At 36.0% G+C, this 13686-nt stretch overlaps 1 long non-coding RNA gene across 1 annotated transcript; it reads right to left on the bottom strand.

Annotated features, from left to right (window-relative positions):
• Positions 1 to 2156: 2156 nt before the first annotated feature.
• LOC121416458 lies at positions 2157 to 6809 on the bottom strand. Its single transcript, XR_005970176.1, has 3 exons — positions 6701 to 6809; positions 5426 to 5553; positions 2157 to 2633 (listed from the first exon to the last, which is right to left on the bottom strand). It is a non-coding gene; the product is annotated as an uncharacterized LOC121416458 (long non-coding RNA).
• Positions 6810 to 13686: the final 6877 nt, after the last annotated feature.

The raw sequence follows: 13686 nt of genomic DNA, 5'->3' as shown, positions 1-13686 counted from the left end.
GAATATTTCATACTTCATTTAATAAACTATAAAAGAAATAGTGAGTGAGTGATGTCATCAGTCTCCTCATTTGCATACCGACAAGGATGTGAATAATAACTTTTTTGTGACATCAAGCGCAACTTTAAAATGTCATAACTTTCTTATCTTTCATCCGATTTTGATGAAATTTCATTGTTATGCTTGTTTGATTTTTCTCTTTTTATTCAAATAAACTTTTTGTTGGGGTGGACTTGTCCTTTAAAAACATATCTACTGGAGCAATTCATAAAAAAAGCAATCCAATTAATATGACACCATGATAGAGATGAATTAAATATACGAACACAGTTATAGAACGAAAAGAATCATCTGATTGAGTATTTTAAAACAGCAAACATACAAAATGAATAATGAAAATACAGATAAATATAATTCAGAATATCTTATTGTGCGTGAAATGTTCAATCTTTTTCATGCATATGGCCCATTTGACCCCTTATGCTCTTGAAATGTAACAAAATTATATAATGCAGAAAGTGTACAATCTATCACAAATTTTGGTGTTAAAGTTCGCGCATTATATAAAAATGCAGTAGGCCTAGGCATCATGACTATCTTCAAGGAGGGGGGGGGCAATCACCAGAGCCCTGGCAGGAGAGTTATCCCGGCATGCATCCTGGAAGATTAGGGCCCCGTCTTACAAAGAGTTACGATTGATCCGATTGACCACAAACTATGGAAAGCCAACAAAATGTCAACATCTTTTATGCATGTCATTTTCGTTCTCCACAAAATGTAGGTCATTTTGGGGTTTCAAAACTGCTATTTAGCATAGTCCTTTAGCTTTAGAGAATAACACACACAGCACCCCCCCCCCCCCCCACCCCGCCACCGGTAGCGAAATCTGTTTCCCAAGGCCATGAATCCATAATGATGGGAATACGGTGTTTCATTTGTTTCTTTTAACAAGAAATCTACTTCATGAAAATTACAAATGAAAATTACATGTGAAGTAAATAAAGTGAGTAATGAGTACAAGTAATAAACGCACATAACTCGTACCTGATTATTAACTTGACGAATGAAATCAATTAAACAATCAATCAACCAATCAATCTATCAATCAATTCATCAGTTTATCTATTCAATCAATCAATCAATCAATTGATCAATCAATCAATCAAATCGTCGGCGGTCATCCGAACCGTCGTATATACGACGGTTGAAAACTCATTTCAGAGATAATCGACTTCAAAGTTTACAGTAATTTTCACACTTACCGTAGTTCTCCGGCCTTATAACATATTTATTGCTAGAAAAATATATGGTTGGAAAGACCGAGACAACTGCTTGACAATGGTATCCTTACTTTTACACAAAACCAAGGATTATAGAAAGTATCGCAAAAAGCTCCGTGCTTGTAATTTCGGTTTGAGCGGTTTAGATTTCCCCTGTACAAAAACGCCATAGGGAATACAACAACCCTGACCGCGATTTCAATGCGCGCGGTCAGTCAAAACGTCGTATCGCTTTTCACGTGCAAAGTCAATGCAGCGCAGATGGCCGATACGACAGTTTGGTTGACCGCGCGCACTGAAATCGCGGTCAGTCAAAACGTCGTATCGCTCTGCTACAGTACACGTTTCCAATGGGATTTCGGCATGTTATTAAAAAATTGTATGGCATCGTCGTGAAAATCCCATATCTCAGAAACTAAAATAAATTGCTGCCTAGAAATTCACTTATGAATAGAATAGGACTTGTACATTTATTTTCTGCAAAAATCTCAAAATCGATTTTCTGACCAAAATTGACTGATACGACGGTTCGGATGAACGCCGACGAAATAATCATTCATTCAATCAACCAATCAATCAATCACTCAACCAATATCAATCAGAAAATTCATTACAGATCGAGCATACTGATCTTAAACAAATAGGAGTAATGCCGAAAATTAGTTAACAAATCAGGAAATTGTTTTAGGTGATCCCAAGGAATTGGCTGATGCCAAAGTTTTACATTTCTCTTGTAATGTTTCTATTGTATTTACCATTTTTTATATATGCCATGCTTGTTATAATTTTGCCTGGAAATAAAATAAATGAATGAAAATAAACAAATGAAATTATTGGAAATTCCATAAAAACCAAAAACAATATCTGAACACGGTGCCGATAAGGCAAGATGTTAATGAGATATTAAAAATAGAAACAGAGCCTCTTGATAATCTATATAAATCCTGAAATTACATAAGGAACAACAGCTAACTTTCGTAAATTTGCACAAACTCTGCCAAACTATCAAACTATACTATCACGCGCTATCAAATTAACAGTCACAATCATTCATAGAAAATAATACAAGGCAAAACATGATATCATAATACTCAAGAACAAGAACAATGCAAAGTATAAAAGCCTCATGAATACATTATACACAAATTGTAAAAAGATGCTCAGAAATATTACCACTAAGCTTATTAATATCATCAATTCATACTTCTGCTTGTTGCAAAAATCACCGGAGCAGCAAATACTTAGATTCAATGATTTCCCCTTGATTGCGAAATACTTTTGACAATCTGATGTAGTTGCACACCCCCGGTGAATGGTAGATGCCATCTTCTGGGCGTCAAATGTTCTTGTTACCTGTATAACAAACAATAAAATTATGATGATCATTATTATTTATTATATATTATCATTAAAATTATATATTTACAAGTAGTCAAGAACTCTAAGGGGGGGGGGAGGTTGTTAATTTATTTTGTTTCTTTTTTCTTGAGACCAAACGCTTTACTGTTGAGTAATTCATGAATATTATCAGTATTATTATTGTTATTTATTGTTATATTCAATCTCGCCTGCATCCCGCGATACAATATAGCAGCAGAAAACGAAAAAATCATTCAAAAAACACAATTCATATTACATGTATATCAAAACAATATTTTCATTGACTGTAAAAGTCCCCGTTTCATGAACTAGTTCCATAAACTTTCAAAGTTATGTTGGCAATTTAACAATACCCCCAGCTTTGTCAAGGTTCCTTGACCTTGCAAAGTCCATTGACCCTAAATAACATTTGACCTTGGTCATGTGACCTGAAACTCAGACAGGATGTTCATTAATACTCAATGTTATGTGTAAGTTTCTTGATCTAGGTTCATATACTGTGAAAGTTACGATGACATTTAAAAAAACCTAACCTTGGTTAAAGATGCTGACGACGCCGCCGCCGTCGAAAAGCGGCGCCTAAAACTTTAGTCTCGCTCTGCTATGCAGGTGAGACAATGTACCAAAACAAAAGAAACGACACGCAAAGGCAAAACAAAAAGTGTGGAACTTTGTGCGCGCTTGATATTGGAGTAGGCCTACTTTCAAAGGGGAATGAAACCTTTGGAATAAGTAGGTTTGTGTCGAAACAGATAAATCAAAGAATAAGAACTAAGAAAATTTGAGAAAAATCGGACAAATAATGAGAAAGTTAAGAGCATTTGAATATTGCAATCACTAATGCTATGGAGATCCTCCCTTTGGCAATGCGACAAGGATGTGTGATGTCACGTGTGAACAACTTTCCCTTTGATGAAATATAAAATACCCTGAAAATGTCTCTTTCTGCTTTTTCTTGTGGTGATACAAACTCTTTATCTATGATGTATTCTTTAGACTCTTTAGGAGAGCATCCCGTCAGACTGGAAAGAGGGATATCTAGTTAAGCTGCCTAAGAAGGGGGACTTAAGTCAGTGTTCAAACTACAGAGGAATAACTTTACTGTCAACGCCTGGGAAGGTTTTCAACAGAATACTTCTCAACAGGATGAAGGACGCTGTTGACCCACACCTGAGAGACGAACAAGCAGGATTTCGATCAGGTAGATCATGTGCTGATCAAATTGCCACTCTGCGCATAATCCTGGAACAGTCACTGGAATGGAACTCTTCCCTTTATGTTAATTTCATTGATTATGAAAAGGCGTTTGATAGCGTTAACCGACCAACACTGTGGAAGCTTATGAGACATTATGGGATACCACAAAAAATTACCAATCTTGTAAGGAATTCATACGAGGGATTGTCATGCAGGGTAATTCATGGAGGGCAGCTAACAGATGCATTCAATGTGAAGACAGGAGTAAGACAAGGGTGTCTCCTTTCACCCTTTCTCTTCTTATTGGCCATTGACTGGATTATGAAGTCCTCCACCACTCACAAGAGGAATGGAATCCAGTGGACTCTATGGCAGCAACTGGATGATCTTGATTTTGCAGATGACATCGCCTTGCTCTCACACACTCACAAGCAGATGCAAGATAAAACTGACATCATTAGAGATAAGTCAGGTCGCCTTGGACTAAATGTTAACCAAACAAAGAGCAAGATTTTAAGAATCAATTCCTCAAATCAATCTGCCATCGGGTTGGAAGATAAATCACTGGAAGAGGTTGAAAGCTTTACATATCTGGGAAGTAACGTGGATAAACAAGGTGGGACAGATGCAGATGTAAGAATAAGGATAGGGAAAGCAAGGAGAGCATTCCATCAGCTAAATAACATATGGCGATCTACAAAACTACCAAGGAACATTAAAATACGCATCTTCAACACAGTTGTCAAGCCGGTCCTCCTATATGGTGCAGAAACATGGAGAACTACTGTTGCCATTATTAGGAAAATACAGACCTTCATCAATACTTGTCTTAGGCGTATCCTCAGAATCTTCTGGCCTGAGATAATTAGTAATCAAGACTTGTGGGAGATTGCTCATCAGCAATCCATTGAGGCAGAGCTCTTGCAGAGACGATGGCGGTGGATTGGCCACACCCTACGGAAACCAATGCCTAATATTACTAGACAGGCATTGACATGGAATCCTCAAGGAAAAAGGAAGAGGGGAAGGCCTCGTAACTCATGGCGCAGAGACATGGAGGCAGATGTTAAGAGGATGGGCCGCACATGGAAAGAACTGGAGACGCTGGCTCAGGACCGCTCTGCCTGGAGGAACTTTGTTGACGGCCTATGTCCCAGGAGGGGCGATAGGCGTAAGTAAGTAAGTAATTCTTTAGAAATCCGGTGTATTACACGCCCTCCTATAGAAAGAACACATGATCTACTGATAGATGTGATAAAAGAGGCAATTTAAGTGAAATATATACAAAAGTAATGGGGAGAGTTGTTCACAAGTGACATCATATCGTACATCCTTGTCGCATTGCCAATTTGAGGTTCTCCATAGCATTAGTGATTGTAATATTCAAATGCTCACAACTTTCTCATCATTTTCCTGATTTTTCTCAAACTTTCGTCAATGTTTTCATACAAGCCATCTAGTTCCAAAGGTTTCATTCTCTTTTAACTGTTTCCGGTAGCCTAAAAATAGTGTGTTATATTGCTCTATCCATTCTTTTTTTTTATTATTATCGATGGTCATTAACTCACCCGACATCCAAAGGCACAATGCACATGTACCCCTGTCTCGGAGCAGACCTCATCCATACTGGTCATCATTTCGTGTGTTATGGTATGAGTACAATGGTAGCAGTAGTCAGCTTTTACAAGTGTTGCAGCTGAAATAAAAATATATTTGGAATAAGAGGAAATAGATGATATAAACAGTTTACACAAAATATTTGGTCAAGAGACATCATGTTTGTTGGTTGGGTAAACCAACACCATTAAAGTGATGTGTATTTTTTTTAAATATGTCGTTGATACATAACATAAGTGTGCCACCCCCCCACTGAGAGTCAGAGCAAATATCATTGATACAGAAGTGAGGACCTTTTATTTATTTATTTTTTTTTTTGTTGTAAAATTTTCTGTGGGAAATGTGCTCCCTACCTTTGGAAAATCCTGCATCCGCCCCTGATAATGTTGATAATGTCTGCAAGAATTCAATTACGCCGCATATATGTCATATATGTGCTCAGTGATGTTCATAATTGCGATGACTAAGCAGTGTGGATCTAATACTCGCTCTAATCTCTCGCAAAATTACTGAGATTTTCACATTCTACTAATTCCACTGAGTAAAGCTAAATATTCTGGAAAACCTGTCTAATCCTGTCAATTTAACACTTTTTGAAAAAATTAATTCCCATTCAAAACGAGGTATGGCCCAATTGTTTTGGGCTTTTCAAGACTAAAGAAAATCACCTTAACACAGTTGATTCCTTCATAATGTTTGTCAAAATAAATTAAGCATTATTTTGTGTCCCACGGCAATAAATTCTTTCTACTCCAGAGCTGACAACATTTTATCAATATTTTGATTACTTCCACTTGTTTACATTTTTGTTGCATACTTTAAAGGGGCCGTGGTCGTGGAACATATGATCATGTTTACATTTTTGTACACAGTTTTGGAAAAAGTTGGGGTAGGGGTGCTGAAGCCCCCCCCCCCCCCCCCCCCCCCGGTTTCGCGGTCCCTGCTTTATAGTAGATTTATATAGTGTCCATGCAGAAACTATTTAACAAGGGATCCAGTATATTCAAACTCCTGAGATAAATATTTATTTCAATAGTAAAATAATTGGAAAATATCCTCTAAAAAACCGGATAACCAAAAAAATTTCTGTTTTTTTTTGTAAAACCATGCGTATAAAAAAAAATTATCATTTTTTTACAATAAGCTTACGTAAAACTATAATTTCAGCAAGGTACTGGAACATTGATTAAAGGCCCTGACATAATGGATAGACATATAGATCTTACCAAAAGTGAAAATTACTGCACAAATATAGCTCATAATCTGCATCATCGATGTGAAGTCCATTGCTAAATTTCCGAGATTAGGCAGTCAGAATCATCTATATAGGCGTCATTCTGAAATTTCATGTAATAAATAAATATCTTTATAGTCAAGAGTAAACTTGAATGATCTATCAAACATTTATTTGTAAAATAGTAAGCTACAATGTATAAGTCCTGTGGTATATTCTCCGACCTAGAGATCCTATTTTTGTAAAGCAGATATTTTGTTGATATACATCACTGCCCCCTAATAAAATAAAGCCTTGATCTGCCCTTGCTTGGAATAGGGGGAATTGCAGTAGAGGTAGAAGTAGTGGTAGTAGTAGTATAGTAGTAGTGGTAGTATTATTATCAGTAGTAGTAGTAGTAGTGGTGGTAGTAGTAGAAGTAGTAGTAGTAGTAGTAGTAGTAGTAGTAGTAGTAGTAGTAGTAGTAGAAGTAGTAGTAGAAGTAGTAGTATATAGTAGAAGTAGCAGCATGCAACAGTAGCAGCAGTAGTAGTAGTATAAGTAGTAGTAGTAGTAGAAGTAATAGTAGAAGAAGTAGTAACATTAGAAGTGGTAGCACGGCCGTGATAAAAGTAGAAGTAGTAGCATCGCAGCATAGGCTCTCGTAGTATCAGTCTGGGCATAGCAGTAGTAACCTACATAGCTACTACTATACTATATACTACTACTTCTACTAGTACTACTACTACTAGTACTACTACCACTACTACTACCACTACTACTACTTCTACCACTACTAGCTACTATTACCACTACTACTACTACTACTACTACTACTACGACTACCACCACTACTACCATTACTACTACTACTATTACTTGCACTACTTGTACTACTACTACTATACTACTACTACTACTACTACTACTATACTGTCACGATCATGCACTCTTTAATATCTAGACCAATACCATGCATTAACAATAATCCAGTCAAAGTATGATACTCAGACCAGTTGTGTTTTGTAAATGGGCAGCTCAGTTTTAACACTAACACTAACAGCTGCGTAAAATAAACGCATATACTTGCCTTGTACTGCATATATTACTGTGCACATAATCCGGAATCCAAATTTATAGAACATATCCTTGTGTAAGTGAAAAAGCTGGAGATTTCGTGCCAGATCAGAATGATATGCTGTGCATATTTGTTATATTGGTGCAACACGATTTGGTGTACTTTGAGCCGTTCGTAGGTACGTATAGCCTACATGTAGCTATGAACAAGATCTCATATTCGTTTCTTTCTTCATGGATATGGGGTTTCCCCGATATTCGCTGTTACCGAGTGAGGGCAGGCTCCCGTTATTCAATCCATTCTGTCAGATATTTATCGTCTTTGTTTAAAACTGTCTTTGAATATAGGGAATATTGTTAAAATTCATTTTGCAAATTTCTGCCTTCCTTTTTATTTTGCTAGTTTATTAACAAATATATACGTACGGCAAATTAGGGCCTTCGGTTCGATAAATCGAGTGACAGGGTTACACTTCGTAATTCCGAAGCTTCGTAATTCTGAAGGTTCTTTATTCCGAAGGTTCGTAATTCCGAAACACGTAAATTGCCTATACCTCGATGTTCGTTAATCCGAAAACGAAAAAGGGTTCGTTAATCCGAAAATTTGTGGTGTAATTCCGACGGTTCGTTATTCCGAAGGTTCGATAATCCGAAAACGAAATAAGGTTCGTTGTTCCGAAGATTCGTTAATCCGAAAACGAAATAAGGTTCGTTTATCCGAAAACGAAATAAGGTTCGTTGTTCCGAAGGTTTGTTGATCCGAAAACGAAATAAGGTTCGTTTTTCCGAAGGTTCGTTAATCCGAAAACGAAATAAGGTTCGTTGTTCCGAAGATTCGTTAATCCGAAAACGAAATAAGGTTCGTTGTTCCGAAGGTTCGTTTATCCGAAAACGAAATTAGGTTCGTTGTTCCGAAGGTTCGTTGATCCGAAAACGAAATAAGGTTCGTTTTTCCGAAGGTTCGTTAATCCGAAAACGAAATAAGGTTCGTTTTTCCGAAGGTTCGTTGATCCGAAAACGAAATAAGGTTCGTTTTTCCGAAGGTTCGTTAATCCGAAAACGAAATAAGGTTCGTTGATCCGAAAACGGAATAAGGTTCGTTTTTCCGAAGGTTCGTTAATCCGAAAATGAAATAAGGTTCGTTAATCCGAAAACAAAATAAGGTTCGTTAATCCGAAAAATGAAAAGCGGGAAAGCAGAGGCAGAGGCAAGGGGAGGGGGGGGGGACGGGGGACACTGTTGCCGTTCAATTATTATGAGGATTGGAAGGCAAGGGCGGCCGAACGAATTTTCGTTGTGGGGTCAAGCCAAAAAAGGAAACTACGTCAAAATGGGTACTTTGGTGATATTTTCACCTTAAGATTATCATCTGCTTGAAGTCATTGTGTGTTTGATAGTGATTAAGTAGAGAAAAACTTTTTCGAAGTGACTTCTTATTATGGCAAAATGTATATTTAGGTTTTATTTTTCGGGAGAGAGTATAATGAGCGAACGGCTTGGTAAATCAAATTCAAAGGTGAAGTTGTAAAACGTTTTTGGGGTCAATTATTCTTAAAATGGCAATATTGCGAGGTGTTGCGAGCGTGAATCACAAGCTTAAACTTTAGGGTATTTCAATAAAAAATGAAAATAAGTTTTTAAAAATCCGAGCAGATTTCTGCTGTTATTAAAAAGATGTGCATCTAACTAAAGAATTAACACGAGCGCAAAACGCGAGCTTAAACATACTGACCAGAAAAGGGACCTGTTAAAGAAAGCATTTAGTGACCTCTTTAGGGCGCATATTTCAACAATCGAATGAGAGTGCGAAGCGCAAGCTGAAAATTTGCAATACTCCAGCCTGAAAACTTATATTAACTTGTATACTTTAAAATGAGTATTTCATTTCGAAAAAACATGAAAAACGGCATATTTATTTTTGAAAAAGGAACTTTCCCATTTTGGAAAATATTAATTTCCCTGTTTTTTATTTCATTTTTGGGGTGCAAGTGCCCCCTGCCTCCCTCCCGTCGGATCCAACTTTCGTCAAATAAGGGGGGGGGGCAATTTTTTTCAGCCATATTTTCCTCGATCGGCAGCTTAAAGTTGATTTTTGTTTATTTCTTTGAAAGGGTAGTCCTAACAGTCAATAATTAGCTTTATACTTATAAAATACAGTAAATATGTAATAACATGGTAAACCCTTTTTAAATAATGCGAGCTATATATTTTTTTAATAATATCATGGGCAATATGTTTGTGATCTTCAAAACGAGATGCCTATGTAACTAAATTTAGATAATAACTGCGAGCAAGAAGTGCAAACAGAAAATATATAAGCTCAGACCTGATCTAAAGGGGACATTTTAAGAACTTTTTGCAGTTAGCCATAAAGACGATGCGTGTTTCAACTAATGGCGGCGGAACGTATTTTCCTTTTTTTTTGGGGGGGGGGGGGCAAAGCAAAAAAAGGGGCCAATAGGGGCAATTTGGTGTAAACGGATATTTTCACCATGAGATTATCATCTGTGTAAACAGGTTGTGTGTTTTGTAGTAATTAAATTGAGCAATTTTTTTAAGTGATCACTAAAGTTATATATTTACGTTTCATTTCTGCGAGCGTAGCGAGCGAGCGGTTTTGGGGAAAAAATCAAATCTGAAGATGTAAAATTCGCCTTTTTAAGCAATTACTATTAAAAGGGCATCCTTGTGAGATGTTGCGAGCGAATCACGTGCTCAAACTTTTGGAAATTTCATGTATTCCTAGAATGATAATAATGGTAATATTGATATAGATATTATTTACCCAGGGAAGCCACATCAGTTCTGAAAACCGTTCTCCCAGCCATTATTATTATCATTTTTACAAGAATGCTTAGAATGTCCAGTTTTCAGGTTGGAATATCACAAATTTTAAGCTTGCGGTTCGCGCTCTCATTATTTAGTTCGTGAGATATATATTCTATTCATGAGTCACTAAATGCAGTCCTTAAAAGATTACTTTCTGAAGCCTGTTGCATAAAACTTTTTACCTGAGAAAACTCTGGTAAAAACTGAAAACTAAGGTTAGTCTGATTTCCGCCACTGCATGACTTTAGCACAGGGCAAAAGCTCCTGTAAAAACAACCTGAGTTTTCTCAGGTAAAAAGTTTTATGCAACGGGCCCCAGGTCAGTATATAAACATATTACAGCTTGCCCTCGCATTAATTCTTTAGAAAGATACACATCTTTCTCACGATTACAAAAAATGCTCCGAATGCTCACTTCACGTCTTGTCACATGAAATGTCTACTAGTTTGAGCTTGCAATTCGCGCTTTCAACATCTCACAAGGATCATTATTAGTATTATTTTTATTTTATTACCAGCAGAAGCTGTTATTAAAAATGACATCCCCTCCATTACAAATCCTATTATCTAGAGGTTACTCGCACGCGACCAACACACTTGACCCCCTGCATCTTTAAACCATTTGCTTAGGCAGCAATTGCTCAGATAAAATCGAAATTAGCCTATGCATCAGGGCGCCTATATTCTTAATGAAATACATGCTTTTGGCCACAACACACACATGTATCATCGATCGTTATTACTATCATTGCATAATCTTGTAATGACAACATCATTTTTGTTACCAAAATGAATTATTTTCATTTTCGGAAATACGAACCTTATTTAATTTTCGGATTAACGAACCTTATTTCGTTTTCGGATTGACGAACCTTCGGAATTACGAACCTCATTTCGTTTTCGGATTAACGAACCTTCGGAATTACGAACCTTATTTCGTTTTCGGATTAACGAACCTTCGGAATTAAGAACCTTATTTCCTTTTCGGATTAACGAACCTTCGGAATTACGAACCTTATTTCGTTTTCGGATTAACGAACCTTCGGAATTACGAACCTTATTTCGTTTTCGGATTAACGAACCTTCGGAATTACGAACCCTATTTCGTTTTCGGATTGACGAACCTTCGGAATTACGAAACTTCGGAATTTCGAACCTTCGGAAATACGAACCTTCGGAATAACCGAACCTTCGGAATTACGAAGCTTCGGAATTACGGTTGTATGCGAAGTGACAGTACAATACATGGTGAAATGCTAATAATGATAATAACAAAAGCACGGTGCACTGATAAGGTGATGATAATAATGATTATAATAATAATAAAAATAGTAGTAGTACTACTACTACCACTAATAATGATAATAATGAAAGTATAGTATAACATCTATGTTAAACATAACAATCAATACGTGGCTGGTGTATTATTATTATTATTCTAGTGTTTGATGTGTTTTCCTTTTGGCCTTGCTTTTAATATTGTAATTTTCAAATATGTTTTTTTTTCAAGCCTTTGTGCTTATATATGACCGTCCCCTCCCATGCAATGATTGTATGTTATTTTACCGTGAAATATTGTCAATATATTTTGTATGATCATCTTTTGCATGGAAATAAAGAATCAATCAATCAATCAATCATAATGATGATAGAAACAATTATAATTATGCCATTGACGATGCAAATCATAATAATTTTGATAGTAATTATGGGGACATGGGTGCCATTTATTATAAATCATTTTATTTCTCATATAGGATTCATATCTTTATGTAGTGTCAATCATAATTTACAGTATTTTGGCTTCTATGTTTTCCATGTCACCCTCCTCTTTTTCACCACTTTCTGTTTTTTTTTTAATCTCTACCTCACTCAATTTTCTCTTTCTATTAAGAGGACATACCCCTTCTCTCACTCTCTTTCTTTCCATTACTCTCATTTCTCTTCTTCTTCTCTTTCCCTCTTCCCCTTTGCTTATTTCTCTCTTTCTCAAACTTCTATTTATGAGATACATCTTTTAGTTGGAGATAAGTTTTGACGTAGAATACTGTAATTATGTTTTTATGCATTTGCTTTGTTATATATGTACATTGTACTTCATTAATTTTTGTATATTGACCCTTTCAGCTTGTGCTGCTGGTCAATTTTTATGTGCATATAAACCAATAAATAAATAAATTATATTCCGTGGCGCTCATAAGAAAGGAATAGACCAATACAAAAAGAATAATAATAAAAAACATGTGGACCGAGCGAGCAATTCAATCTACTTTTTAATAGACGTATTGAAACTCTTAAAAAGAAACAAAATGGAGCGCCTCTGGCAATCTCGCCTGCATTACGCAATATACCAGCAATGCTGACTTTGAAAGCAACCATGTAGAATAATCATTCACAAAAACACCATTCATATTATGATGAAAAAATACTATGTTCATTGACCCTTGATTACTCTTATGTCTACGTTTTATAAAAGGGTTCTATATACTCTCTAAGTTATGACATTAAACAAAAATTAACCTTCGATTAAGATTTAGATTCCCCAAGCATAGTCTAAATTCATTGACCCTAAATGATCTTTGTCCTTGATCATGTGACCTCAACGTCTAGCAGGATGTTCAGTAATAATTGATAATCATTATGTCGCATTTTCATGAACTAGGCACATATACTTTTTAAGTTGACATTTCAAAAACTTAACCTTTGGTTAAGATTTGATGTTGACGCCGCTGCCGTTGTCAAAAAAGCGGCGCCTATAATAATCGCACTCTGCTATGCAGGCGAGACAAAAATGGCTTACATGATAGTAATAAACGCATGGCCTCTTATTCTGAAATTCAGTTTAAAATTGATTTTAACCGAAAAAAAAATTATGTACTCCCGCAATGTAAATTTTCTAAATAAATGTAATGATTTATCGAAGGTTTAACTTGGTTTTAGAAAGAAACAATACCTACCAATGTATTATTAATGTTCATAGATAAAAATAGCTACATCTATTGACGTTTTTTTCTTAATATGTTGGTTTATTTCTGGACTTCTCCGAGGCCTTCGATACAATTAATCATGACATTCTTATTTTTCAAATTATCA

The sequence above is a fragment of the Lytechinus variegatus genome, chromosome 6 (genome assembly GCF_018143015.1).
Source record: "Lytechinus variegatus isolate NC3 chromosome 6, Lvar_3.0, whole genome shotgun sequence".
Classification (NCBI taxonomy): domain Eukaryota; kingdom Metazoa; phylum Echinodermata; class Echinoidea; order Temnopleuroida; family Toxopneustidae; genus Lytechinus; species Lytechinus variegatus.
Note: the sequence above shows the minus strand (reverse complement) of the source record. Positions and strands in the feature narration are given on the sequence as shown.